The following is a 14,440-nucleotide window of genomic DNA, read 5'->3' as shown; positions in this document are numbered from 1 at the left end:
TGTGAGGAACCAGGCACGCAAAGTGCAAACTGAGAACCAGTAAATTGCATGATTATTCCAACTTACAGACTTTTATTTATTTTTCTAAAGATTTTATTTATTTATTTGACACAGAGAGAGAGAGAGATAGTGAGAGAGAGAGAGAGAGAGAGAGAGATCACAAGCAGGGGGAGCAGCAGGCAGAGGGAGAGGGAGAAGCAGGCTCCCCGCAGAGCAAGGAGCCCGATGCGGGGCTCGATCCCAGGACCCTGGAATCATGACCTGAGCTGAAGGAAGCCGCTTAACCAACTGAGCCACCCAGGCACGCCACCAGCTTACAGACTTTTAAAGGTGAAATTGCAATATGCTTTCCCCAGCTTTCTGAGAATGGGGATTAATTCTCTTTCTTAAAACACATTTGGTTTTTTTTTTTGAAAATCTTATTTTTCTTCTTAAACAAGTTTTATTTTGAAATTTCTAAAGACAGTACAGCCACAGGATGCATACAAATCCAAACAGATAATTTTAGCTGAAAAATAAGCCGGAGATGATCTTGCCCAGGCTAAGGCCTCTGTGTGTACAAGTGTGTGAGTATGTTTGCATGTGTGTAGTCTGTGCTGTGTATGTGTATATGTGTGTACAGTTCATGTGCCTGTATGTCCATGCGCATGTGTGTATGTGTGTGTGTACAGTGCACATGTGTGTGCAGTGTGTATCCATGTGCATGTGTGCATGTGTGTGTGTGTACAGTGCGTGCGTGTGTGCAGTGTGTATCCATGTGCATGTGTGCATGTGTGTGCAGTGTGTGTCCGTGTGCATGTGTGTGTGTACAGTGTGTATGTGTGTGTGTGCAGTGTGTGTCCATGTGCAGGTGCGTGTGTGTATGTGTGTGTACTGTACGTCACCGTTATGTGATACCCTGCACCAATGTCAAGGACAGACACCTGCCATATCCTCTTTGGGAAGTACACAAGGAGACACCTACTCCAAATTTTCCTTCAAAAAAAATCCCTGGTGTGTTGAAAAATGGTGTGGCTGGGAACCTGGAGCAGTGGGTCCTCGTGTCAGAGCAGTGACTCATGAGCTATGGAAATCCTGCAGTGATGTTACGTCTCCTACGCCCATTGTCTTCACCTGCAAAATGGTGGAGTTGAACTAGATGGCCCTAGCAGAGGACATGGAGAGGTCAACGATTCCATGCCATGTGGGAAGATTAAGGAATGATCACAACAACCTGAGCCACAGTGGCCAGCTCATCTGGAGGGCTCTGGGGGAAGCTTCTCAGCTTCTGGCTGGGTGTTTGCATCGACCAGCTCCAGCTGGGAGGGGAAGGAAGACGGGAGCAGCTTGGAAGCCACGAGGGGAAGAAGCAGGAAAGACTCCCCCACGCTCTGTTGGCCAGCCTGCTTCGGGGGAGGGGAGAGAGATGCCACCTTCCAGTGAGGGTGGCAACATCGTGTGGCCAAAAGGATGGGCACAGAGGGGTGCGCTGAGCCAGTTAGAGGTCAGCACGCCTGTCTGCGATCCCAACGCTCCACGTTGCTGGTCAGTCACGATGGCAGGTGTGGGTGGTAAGCGCATGCCCCTGGGTGGTGCTTGTGGAGAGTGGTTCCCAGATTATGGTTCGCTGTCTAGAAAACATGCCCTCTCCCACTTTCGGAGAGTACGCCGAGGTGGTGCGGTAGTCACACCGTTTGCAACCTTGGGACTGATGCTCTACGGGAGGGCTTCAGTGCAAAAGTTCATGGTACTGAAAACCACGTCAGACGAAACACGGAAATCTTCCCATAAATGTCACTCGGCCACGGACCGTACATACATACAGATCTGCTGATGTGCTTTGTAAATATTTTATTACTACTTTTCTGCCATTTAATGTGGCTCTTTTGAAAGGAGGAGAAAAGTTGCAGGAGAGTATTTACCGTGACTTGGGTCTGAGTGGTAGCTTCTTCAAGATTGTTATGTAATACAGTGTTATTAAATCTTCTGCATTTTAGTTTAGTAAAAGGTCAGTTAAGTCTTAGAAGCCATCCCACAATCAATGCTGATAGGAGGGGGGCAGAGGAATCCACGGGAGAGTTGCTTCTGCCTCTGCAAGGGTGTGGACATCATGCAGTCTGCCCCCCACGCGGGGAGGAGAGTGCGGATGCTGTGGATGCCGCAGGAGCCATGGTGGGCGCCCCAGCTCGCGCTCCCTTCTGGGCCTCTAGCACCCTCTCCCAGCTCACCCCCAGCTTCCAGCCTGGCCCAAACTACTTTCACATTTTAAAACTGGGGCTCTGCTTTGTTTTTAGGCCCTTAGAAATAGGGAGACAACGTTTTGAAGAGGTGTTGGGAGACAGAATTCCAAAACTTCAGAGCCTGCAGACAGTGGAGCAAACACAGATGTCTCAAATATCTTCAGAAATAAGTTAACTCTCTTGTCAATGCTGACTGACAGCTCTAATAAATTCCTACATTTTCAGCAAACGTACATTTCATATGCACTTGCTCTCCTCTTCTGAGCAGAGTGGGGCACCTATTGTCAAATGCATAAAATAACATTAGAAATGCAAACCTGATATAGCCAATGGTAATGTGTTATTTAAAACTTATGAACCCAAATGAGGGCTTATTTTCTCCAAATTGAAATTTATAGTTTCATTTTAGAGTGCTAACCTGCATATTGATGGGGCTGAAGCATGCGATTATATATAAAATGGGAAAGGAAAACAAAGCAGGTAAGCACCAGGCACTGGGGGGCGATTATGGAAATGCATGGACTTTAGGTGAAAAATTGGATCCTGTTACGTGCACTGATGGCTAAAAACTTAGAGCAGATTTTGTGCAGACCTGGGCTTGCTAGCATTTTATTTGCTTTTACGCCATGTGATTTAAATGAAAAACAACAGCAAGGAAATCGTCACTGTTCTTCACATCTTCCAGGTCATTAAACAGATCACAAGAACCGGGAACGTAAACTCTTCGATCTGATGGCCCCTCCATTAGATCCGCGTGTGACTGAGAGCACTGTCACCCTGGCAAAGTTATTACAATATTTTACTTCATTCCCACTGAAAGTCAAGTCAATTTACCAATGAAACATTAAAGGTCAGAGGTTCAAATCAAGCAAGATAACCTGTCTTCAGGACACCTGTAATCCAAGCAAGGATTCAGCTTTCTGCGTACTTTCAAGTGTCACAGTGAAGCCCACATGACATTTTAAAAATATATATAAAGAAAATAAAATAATAAACACATCAAACAACAAAAAGTAAAATACATGATAAACAAATAAAATAAAATAAATGAGAATGCAAGATAAATTCAATAAAATAAAACTATGTAGCAATTGCAATCTGAAAGACAGGGGGAATAGAAAGGGTGATTACATTAAACTTGGCAAAATAATAATGTAGGAATTCCTGAGTATTTAAAATATCCTAACTCCTATTACCTAGAGAAGTCCCCCAGGCCTTGCTGTGGACACAGAGAGCCACACTCCAAGGTCCCTGTGTGAGCGAGATACCACTTGTGGCCTGCATTCTGCTTCTGAGACTCTTCTGGAGGCGCAGGGACCCCTGGGTCCATAGTCCTCTGTCTAGTTCCAGGTGCTTCTCTGACTGACTGGGATTCCAGCCTGCTTGTGGCCTTGGCAGAGGCTGCAGTCCTGGAGAGGTGGGGATAAAGTGCTCCCCAGCTTTCTTTGGGATCAGTGGCCCCCCACGCCCCCTCGCCGTGGAAGGTAAGGCTACAAACTCAGAGCGTGGCTCAGAGCGAGCTGCCCTGTGAATCCATTCCAGAAGGGGTGATGGCATGGGAACTGGGACGAGGAGAGGAAGGAAACGGGCTCTGCAGAGCTGGCGATGGGCTGTTCTCCCTGCGCAACGTGCACGCACACACCCCAGCATCAGGAAGAACAGCCATATCAGAATCAGAAGAGAAAGAGCAAGCCCAGCCTCAGGTTTGTCGTCGGAACAGCATGGCGTGAGACACAGCCCGTCAGCGCCAGGGAGTGCCTGCACCGGCCACTGTGGGCTCTGACCCGCGGTGGCTCCCGAATCCCTCCTGAGCAAAGTGACTGTCTTCAGGAGTCAGGAAAACCATGCCAGTGTAGGCCGGTAGGGTGATTGTCGCCCCTGGGACAGCTCTAATAAGCCTGATGCCAGGCTTATGATAACATGTAAACACAATAATTAATGGCCTTTGCTTAAGACCACAGCCAAATTGTCAAAAAGACAGAAGAGAGTTGACAGGAGCTTGTTGAAAAATCGAGATGCTTGTCCATCCTGGTGGGGAGACGCCGCGGGGGCCCTGGCGATGTGTTGACCAGCTGGGACAGTTCTCCATTCACGCGCTCCTTCCTGGGGAGCCGGGTGGCCAAACCAGTCCCTCACCCCCCTGGAGCCTTTCTTCTGCCATCAGTTCACGTTCTTTGCTCTTCTCCGCTGAACCAAGAAGCACTGGGTAGTGCCATAGAGTGTGACCATGTCAATTCATCATTCCCTTATTTGGGGGAGTCAGAGGAGTTCAGGGTGTGGCTGAGTTCCAGCCAGCAAATGTCAGCACTGGGACATGCTCAATGACAGGTGGGGTCCAAAGGCCAGCAACATCCTGGACACAGCCACTCTGTCCATGGCCTGCCCCTCTGCCTTAGTGTGGGGAGCTCAGGGCAGAGGCACTGAATTTCTTCTTCCACCTGTCTTTTCTTTATGCAGAAGGTCACAGGCAAGAATGTTTTCAACCGCTTCCTTCTTCTCTACCTTCTTACAGTATGTTTTTTCTTTAAGCTCTTTAATGCTTCCCTGTGTGTTAAGATAACCTTGGGAATCTACAAATGTGACACAAAGTAGGACCCTCTGCACACATCATAGCAAAATAAACACTATTTTGACGTGCCTACAGTTACACACTCATACCCACAAATACCCAAGTTTAATTCTGATGTTTGCCATGATAGAGCACTAGACAGCTGTGTGGTTTTGGCAACTTCCTTACCTTCCATGTGCCGTTTTTTTCCTGTTATCCGGTGATAATAATGGTATTTATTGCCTTGACTGTGCTGTTTGGTACGTGCATACTCAGGACATTGGCATATATCTTGTTTTGTACTTAAAGACTATTGGCCATAATTACTAGTATAAATATTTGTATTACTGGCTTTGTGAACTTTCCAAAACAAGTCACTAAACAACCATAAAATTCATACACATTTTATTTAGTGCAATAAACTTACTTCAGTCAGCATTTCAGCCTGTTTTGAAACTGGGAATCATATAATTCCTTGCTCTTATTGTCCTTACAGGTGGAAATATAATGCTTTTCTGGGGTCACTATGCTCTTGCTGTCTCTGTTAAAAAGTACAATAGCAACATCAAATGCATAAAATTTCATTAAGACAGAAGATCTCAGGGGGATTCCAATAAATTATATGCTCTTGTTTGTTCCATTAAAACTCTAAGCTCTGTTACAAATTCCTCTTGATAACTTTTATACATGTGTCCCAGGAATAGCATGTAGGTTGAACGATAAGAAACTGCCTTTTTATATGCCCAAAATGGCCAAACATTGGCAAATTCATATGGCTTAACCTGATATCTAATTTGTGAAATAAACACAGTTAGATCTGTTTGTTAATTTTATCATCTAAATATCCAAATTCATATTTTGTGGACAATTTACAAGTTTGTGTGTTCTAAATGAAGTGCAAACAATCCCACCATATACACATCATCATTGTGAATTGAGTAGCTGCCTCGTTTAGGGCCGAATAAAATATTTATGGTAGACCAAATAAAGAAGCCATGTAATGGCAAATTCCTATATCTGGGGACATCACTGTCACTGTGGGCACCAGTGAAATCGCTGTGGCCTAATTTCATCTGACTTTGGATGTGTGCAAATCACGGGGAAATGTGAATTGACTACAGACTGAGAAAATCAGCAAAGACAGAAAATCATTGCAAATCAGAACCTTATCAATATTTCACTAAGCTAAGACTAAACTTCTTACTCCTCCAGAAACGGAAAGCTACTTTCTTAAAACCTTAACGCTAGGATATAAAAGTTAATCACAATACTGTTAAATGCCAAGAATTTAGGTTAGACCTCAGAATCCATTGTTTGTCTCTATCTACATTGCACGAAAGGGAAATTTACAAGTCTAAAGTCAGAATCTGTGGATAATTGGGATTATTATAGTTTATTATAATTGGTAAACCATTAATTAGTCTGTGCTCTAATAATAATAATAATAATAATAATATATTATTAGAGAGTTGCCTCAGAGTCTGTTGGAATCCATTTGCATCCATTTCAACCATGGTGACCTGACCTAGAACCCACCCAACAATGCCATGATACCTTCTCTATCCTTCCTGAGACCAGAAGGAAAAGAGTGTTTCTTCATGGCCTTCTTCAATGTTCTTCCTAGCATCCCCACTGTGACAGCTTAAAGGTATATGTGTTTACATAGGGACCTCCAAACTAGACCCTAATCAGAGTGGATTCTCAATTTGATCACCCTGGGGCTTTCACCAAGGAATAGCCTCAACTGCATAAAGCTTTTGAGATATACGTCTTTGTTCTGTGATAAATTCCCCTTGAATGGAGGCAAAAAAACCAAGAAAAATAAACAAAACATACCAATTAAGGTTCAAGTTAATACTTCACATAAACTGCGAGAACATTGATAAATTTAGCCACTCATTGCGTTTGGAAGGCTTATGTTTTGCCTTGTCATTTGAGCTTTTGCCTTGAGGAAGAACAACAACAACAAAATACTGCCAGTGCTTATAAAAGGAGGAGCTCTGCAGAGGGAAATGTCTTAGAAACATCAGAAGTTTTGCTAAAATTAAAATGTTCTAGGCAGAAAAGAATGGTCAATTGAGGGAACTTAAAAGTGCAAAATAAATAAATAAATAAAATCCCCGTGACACTGGATCTTCTCTCTCTCTCTCTCTCTCTCTCTCTCACATACACACACACACACACAATTGGCTTCCTTCCCCCACCCTCAGAGCACACCAGTATGACTCACATTCTACTCGTTCCCTCCTCATCCCTTCGTATTCAAGCTTCCCCAGTTGCATCCAGATTCCCCATCCCCCCAGCTCCCATGCATCCCTAAACTCCACTGAGCCCACCAGGCAACGAGAATGGATCCAGTGAAGGATATCACCTCCTCTTCCTTAGATTGAAAGGTCACATTTTACCCCTTATCTCACTGAACACCCTCTTCCCCAATTTCATGCCCTTTTGCATCCTCTCTTTGTGACATGCTCAACCCCCATGGTGTCCTGGCACCCATCTCCAGGCACACCAAGTCTCTGGCCCCCTTTCCTGTCTCCACCTGCCATGAGTGTCTTCACTCCCCCAGTGTTGGCCTTCTGTTTTCTCCACTGCACACTGGCCATGGGAGCAGAACCCACACCCACAGTGTTTCCCATCATCGACAAGCTCATGATTCACCAATAGCAACTTTTAGCCCCATTTTCTCTCTGTGGTTTTTGAGTTGTATACTTAGATACCTGATAATATGGTAGACATTAATTCTGCAAGCTAAGCAATTCCAAGATATTGCACTCTTCCATATTCCCAGGACCTCTTCTAACTTGCAGACCCCAAAATGAAAATGCATGATTCCTTGTTAAAAATATTAAGAATTTCAAGGTGACAATGGTAGAGCAAACTCAACCACTGGGTCCCAAGCACATGTACTGGTCCGACACAGTTTCTGGACTTCCTCTGTGCCAGGAACAACCTTTGACTTGCATCCAAGCATCCGAAGAAGTAGCTAAGCCCTCCTTGTTAGAAATCCACCTCGTGGTATCTATTATTGAATAGATAAATATAAAATGTTTATACTCTCCCAGTGCTCAACAATAATGCAAAGGTTATTGCCATACAAAAGAGTACTGGGCCCCATTAAGACACGCATCTCCTCCCCTGCCCTTCACAGATCAATAACCTTGAGTCAGCTTTCTGGAAACTTCTTGGCCAGCAACTGAGATGCAGGACCCTGAGGATATGGGCCAGCAGGTTCCAGCAGATCAGGTGCACCCCTCTGTCCTAAAGTTCTTTGATCAAAGAGGATGGACCATACACTTACAGGTCATTAGGGTGTTTCCATATAGGAATTGCTCTACCACACAGGATTTAACACTCTGGCAGGGGTTTTTAGCCCCATCTTTTCTTGACATAGTGCTAAGATGCTGCTGGATTGGCTCTTGGGAGAGAACAGTGACTCACCCCAGGAAATAGAAATGCTAGAGTTACCATGAAAACTGATGGAGTAATAGAGGAAGGAGGCAAATGTAAAACTTGGAGTAGTGGACTAACTAGAATTGTGTGCACTGTGTGTGTGTGTGTGTGTGTGTGTGTGTGTGTGTGTTCAGGGGTGGAGAGCATCTGTCACTGAAACGTACAAGAATATACTTGTGAGAATGGTACCACTGATGTTGCAGTATTTAGTGGCATTTGGGACTAAAGGCTAGGTATGACTGTGGAAGATGTTGTCAAAGAACTGGGCTTCTAACAGCCACATGGATGAGAGAATCCTGAAATAACAGCAGCCCCGTGGTGACATCTGATTGTCCAGACCAAGGAGGGTGAGATTACTGAGGTGAGTGTCAGTCTTGGATCCACATCAGAGAAGCCTTATCCATAGGCAGAAATGGATATGGTTAGTGGAACATGTTGACCCCAGGAATGAAAAAGATGTGCAGTCACAGGGTGATGCTCAATCTGCACAACCAAAAGAAATGAAAACTAGAAGACCAGGGAGCTTAGCCACCCCAAAAAACATCAAAATGATTCCTAGCCCAGTGTTCAGACCCAAGCCAGCTTCACGGCACTAATTCACTGGCTGAAGGAAGGGCCAGGTCCCTGTGACGAAGACAGAGGTTGAGTGTGTGGGCCTGGAGATTAGACTAGAAGCAGAATGACCCCACTTACTGTCATTCTCAGAAATTCATTGGGGAATTTGTGCTTCTCCTCCCCATCCTCCACACCGCAAGGTGCTGTAGGTGTAGAAGTCATGGTTCCCAGAGGTGAACACTTCCCACCAGGATACACAGACAGAGTTCTCTTGAGCCTCATTCCATGGCTGCTTCTTCCATCCCTTCAGACTCCTCATGCGGCTGGCCCAGCAGGCAGAGGAAGGTGCATTATCCTGGCAAAGATTGGGCTGCTCTTACATAACAGACCCTGGGAAACAGGTTTGGCCCAAAGTGACTCACTGGTGGATCCTCAAGTGCTCTCCTTCCCACTGTCATCATTACTGGGTAAGTATAGCAGCCACAGCCTAAGAAGGACGGGTGTCCAGCAGAGTAAATGTCAAGGGGAGGGGAATCTAGAATGGATAGTGCAAGGGACAGTAATGAGGACCATCTGCAGCCTTGAGGTCAGCTGGAACAGAAGTCACTGTGGTCCAGCCCAATGCCTTTCCTCTTGTAAGTTCTTCTAGGATGTACAACCACCCAGAGTCTTGGAGCCACTGTTTCCAAATGGGATCAACTCACTATAAAACAAGTGGACTCAACGGCACAAAAGTTAGACTGTAGTGGGCTCCATGGTGCACTGCCCAAGATCCTTTACAGAGCCAAAGCCTCTGTTCTTTAGTTGTGGTCAGTGCTGTTGCTTGCTGGTGACTCGGTGGATTCCCTCTCCAGGAATTGCACTCTGTCAAGGGACACTGCCTAGCAACAAGTTCTGAGCCTTCCCCCGAACAGCATAAGATGGCAAGTCCATGAAGAAGTACAAAAACTTGGTGCTTTGCCCCAACTGGGACAACTTTGAAGAACCATACCAGCATAAGGTACCCCCTAGGATTAATAGAGGCCTCTTCTGGGTTTATTTTGTGTTTGTCTTCCATCGTTACTCAGTCCTGCTCCCCTCACCCCAACACCTGTTGTTTATAACAGCACTTCCCAATTCACTGCCTGAATCCATAGCTCAGCCTTAGAAACTTTCCCTAGGAGCCTTATCTTTGACACCTCCCGTCATGTCTTCCAGACCAGGAACTATATTCATGTCAGCACAGGTGATCAGAGAATTATGTTTCCTGCTCTGGAAGAAGATAAGCTACTAACCAGAAGAATTATAGGTTTCTTCTAGAGTGTTTGAGGCAGACCTGAGAGAATATGCAGGGATGGACCTCAAAGGTTTTGGATGAGGGAGCCCAGAATGTCAGTCTGGATGGGGAGAGTTTACTGACACCGGAGATGTTCTTGTTCCTTGGGCTTTACAATTGCGATGAGGCCAGAATGAAGAATCTTAGTATGCTCCCACCTGGCTTCTTTAGTCTTGGACCTGTCGGTGGGTTGGAGTAAATAGCATAGAGAAGCTGCAACTGTCCTACCAGGCAAGAGACAGGAGGCTCAGAGAGATGGGGCTGGCAGGTAGGTTTACTACATGAGACCAAACACAGGCCATGTGACGGGGGGCTCCCCTTACCTATACAATATGGATCTTTGAGAAGCTCGATGGTGGCTCTTGTCCACAGGACTGGCTTGCCCATAGGAGATGTTGACGTGGAATGGGAATCTCAAGCACCTACGGGAATGATAGAATTTTCCAAAACAGAGCTTAACCATCAGTGGTATTCTGCAGTAGACAACAAGGCACGGTGGCAAGCAGAGTGCCTTGACCTGGAAGGGTCAGGAAAGATGCTAATAGACCATGGCACTCCTCAGGGTGAGACATATGGGCAGTCAACCAGAGTATTATCTGATTTGTAGAATCAAAAATGAAAAAAAAATAAGAGAGAGAGATAAACAGGCAGATAGAGGGAGGGAACTCTGAGCAGAAGGCCAGGGTCAGCTCTGCATCGTGCCCACTTTAGAGTCAGTCAGTAGGTCCAGGTGCCCACCCTGCTTTCTTTATCTGGTCCCCAGTGCACTTGTCCAGAACTCCATTATTTTCCTGGATCCTGTTCATCTCACCCTAACTGGACAGCCATGATGGCATTTGGTTACCCTGCAATTAGTGAGCACCTACTCTGTCATGAGTTCTTGGCCTGTGTTATGTCACATAATAAAATCCTCACCAAAACCTTCTGCAGAGGACATCATCTTAACTCTTCACCGATGAGAGGTGCCCACAGTCAGGCACCCTCCAATGACCGACATGACACCAACGCTCTTCTTGTATATGACTCTGAATGATTTTCAGTCAATGCTGCTTATGTTGAATTTAAATTCATTTTTTTTCACACTAGGATTTGCCTATTTGTTTTAGATCTGTGGTTTTATTTGCAATGACTTAAACACTGCAATATCCCTTTGATCCTTCAGCAACCATGATGGTAGGTATGTGTCATCCTCTGCCCTCCTTGTACTTGCACTGTTACATCACATTTCCTCCTTGTAGAGGTGAACTGTAGTCTTTTCCACCTATATTTAAATTGTGCCAAAGACATGCAGTTACATATATTTGATTCAAAGCTATAGTTACTATTTCTTTTGTGTTGTTTTATTTGCTGTTCACTGCTGGGATTATTAATGGCAGCTCTGTGAGTGAAACGTTGCAGCTGAAACCCTAGCAGAGTGAAGACGTCCAAAACAGAACCCTCATGCAAGGCCTTCCCACAATTTGTCTGCCTTACTCTTCTCAACTGCCACTCACCAGAGTGAAGCGTCCACTGCTAGAAATGGCCTCTTTGGGAAAAAAAAAAAAAGTGCGTGTCCACAAGTGATAGGAAGCAACTTCATCCACTTTGCCTCTGCAATTCATTCTCTTTTTTTCCTAAATTGCTGTTTCCTTTGGCAGCCTGCCTGTGTTCCATGTTGATGTGTTCAGCTTATCCTGTCGGCATTGCCTAATAAAGACAGCGCACAGATGAATGCCCCCAGTAACACCCTTTACATCTGCCTGGCCTATGCTGGTGAGAAGTGGACCCACCTCTGGGTCACAACTTTGGGGTGTCACATACTGAGCTTTAGGGAGCTGAATACAATGACTCTTTGGTTAACCTTTCAAAGCTTTCTTTTTATGAAGTGAATATCTAAATACAAAGGGCAAAAAATACACCAGCAAACAGGAAAGGGGGAGAGGGTTCTGTGACCGCAATGGAGCTGCCCTGTCCGTGGCTAACGGTAAGGTTATGGGATACTGTAATCCCTTCACTGAGCTCCTTTACTGCAGTCATGATGACTAAATTTCTTGTGTCTTATCACACTGTCACAGGCTGGAAGCAGGAGAAGGGGTTCTGAAGAAAACACAGCATGAAAACGAGAGAGACGGTGATCAGATTACCAGCCCTGGATCTGTGAGCTCATCCCAATCTGACCAGAGCAGGCTCCAGTCCAGACCCACGGGGGACTGAAGCCCCCAACCTCGCCCCCATCGGCCCATGCTCATCCCTCTCTTTCCAATCACCATGGTGTTGTTTTCCTTTCCCCCTTGTCTCTCCATTATAAGTCTTCTAGAGAGAGAAGGCAACACTTCTGGAACGTCAGGGGTGGAAAATCAGATACGCTGATGGATTTCAGGTTAGAAATCCTCCCCAGAAGACTGACTATTCAAAGAGCTGGAGAGGTGGAAATCAAAGCTCTTTGCCCCTTCAAGAAGTGTGTGTGTTTCATGCAGGCTTTTCCTCATCAGACACAGGTGGGTTCTTCAAGACACACAACATGCCCTCATGGCTTCCAAGGGCCTGAACCATCACCGTGGCTCTGGAGGGAGAGACCAGACTCAGCTATATGCTCAGTATCTCTGTTTCATAGAGGGTTTGCCTGTGTTGTGTTTGGAAGGAAAAAGACTTGCTTTGCTTATCGAGGTGGTAAAAAATTGCCTGATGCCTGATTCTCATTGTGCTTATACCAACCATGGTAGCATTTTGTTTTCAATAATATAAATATATCTGCATTACATTTATGATCTAAGGCTGTGTCAGGAATGGGGTGGAGGTAGCCCACTGGGTGTAATCTCTACCTGAAGTGTCACAAAGGGCCACTTTCAGCATCATGGACAACCAAGATAACACACCTCCTACCTGCCATGTTCCTCACCCAGGTACTATCACTTTGAGGCAATCTTTCATAAGCTTGGGGAAGATGCTAGATGCATCCAGGTGAGGAACACCTGTTCCTTGGTCATCAGGCTTTTATAATGGACCACAAGATCAATGCACCTAAAACAGGTTACTTTAAAAAAAAAAAAGTTATGGAAAGATAACCATGTATAAGGGCTAGAGAAAGAAGAGGCTGAGGAAGAAATCGTGCACTGGACAAGCAAGCCAGCTGAGCTGTAGAAAGAGATACGGATTGAGATGTTGTGGCAGAGAACCTTGAAGAAGCAGCGAGGATGCTGAGAAGTCCTTTTACAAACGGCTACCCAGGAGCCTGTTCAAGAAAAAGATGAATGGTGCCAGTGGCACACACCCTGGAGGCAGTGTTGGGAGGACAGGGGCTCTCACAGGAAGCCAGGAGAAGTCTCAGCTGTGTGGAAAACAAGATGAAAGGCATCACCGGGAAGAACAAGAGGGCTTTCATTCCGGAAGGCATACAGACCTGCAGGGGCAAGAGCACGAACGTGAACTGGTGCCACGGTTTGTTCTCGAGCAACAGTTTCACCTTGTTGTGTTCTCAAGGTCAGGGGAGAAAACCACTGGGGACTGAACAACTTACTGAAATCCACAGGAAAAGCTGCAAGAGCGATATGATGGGGTGGGTGTTTCACAAGTGAGAAGGAGGGATGGAAAACTGTAACAAAATACTTATTTTGGCATTTTATGGCCCAGATCTTACAGATGCTGATGAATTATGTACATTCTAGTTGTCATAAAAGAACTAGAACGTACTGTATATCTAGGAAAGCTATTGTCCTTCAAGGAAAATTTTACTCATTGGTGAAATTATAACGAATTTCATTAAAATGATACAACATAATATATATTAAATATTACACTCAGTTTAGGGGGACTGATATTGTTTACCCTATTAACAAACATTGTCTTTGAAATAATACATAGATCAGCCTTCTGTAATGAATAGTTTACATGTTCAAGTATAAATCATTAGTACTTGGGAAAATACCAAACATAGTATACTTGGTGGTTTCCAAACAGAGCTAGAGAGACCTTGGAACATGCCCTGTTTTGTAACACTTTTTAAAAATATTATCTTGACATAGAACTAAAAACAAGATTGTCAGATTTGCAAACCTAGCAAAAGTCATTAGAGTTAGGGGAAGGAAAAGAAAAGAACATGGATGCATATAGACAATGTTGGTAAATTAATGCCAAATTTTGCAAAATATAAAGTTAAATAAGGTAAATATATTTTATATTAATAATACAATACAAATGTTGAGCTTTTAAAACTTTTCTTATGAAATTAAATAATACCTATTGCAGATAATACATTTTATATATGCTGAGGGCAGGCAGGCAGATTGGAAAGGCAATAATTCTTTTTTTTCTCTTTAAATTTTTTTATTATGTTAATCACCATACATTACATCATTAGTTTTTGATGTAGTG

The sequence above is a fragment of the Zalophus californianus genome, chromosome 5 (genome assembly GCF_009762305.2).
Source record: "Zalophus californianus isolate mZalCal1 chromosome 5, mZalCal1.pri.v2, whole genome shotgun sequence".
In the NCBI taxonomy this organism is placed as follows: domain Eukaryota; kingdom Metazoa; phylum Chordata; class Mammalia; order Carnivora; family Otariidae; genus Zalophus; species Zalophus californianus.
Note: the sequence above shows the minus strand (reverse complement) of the source record.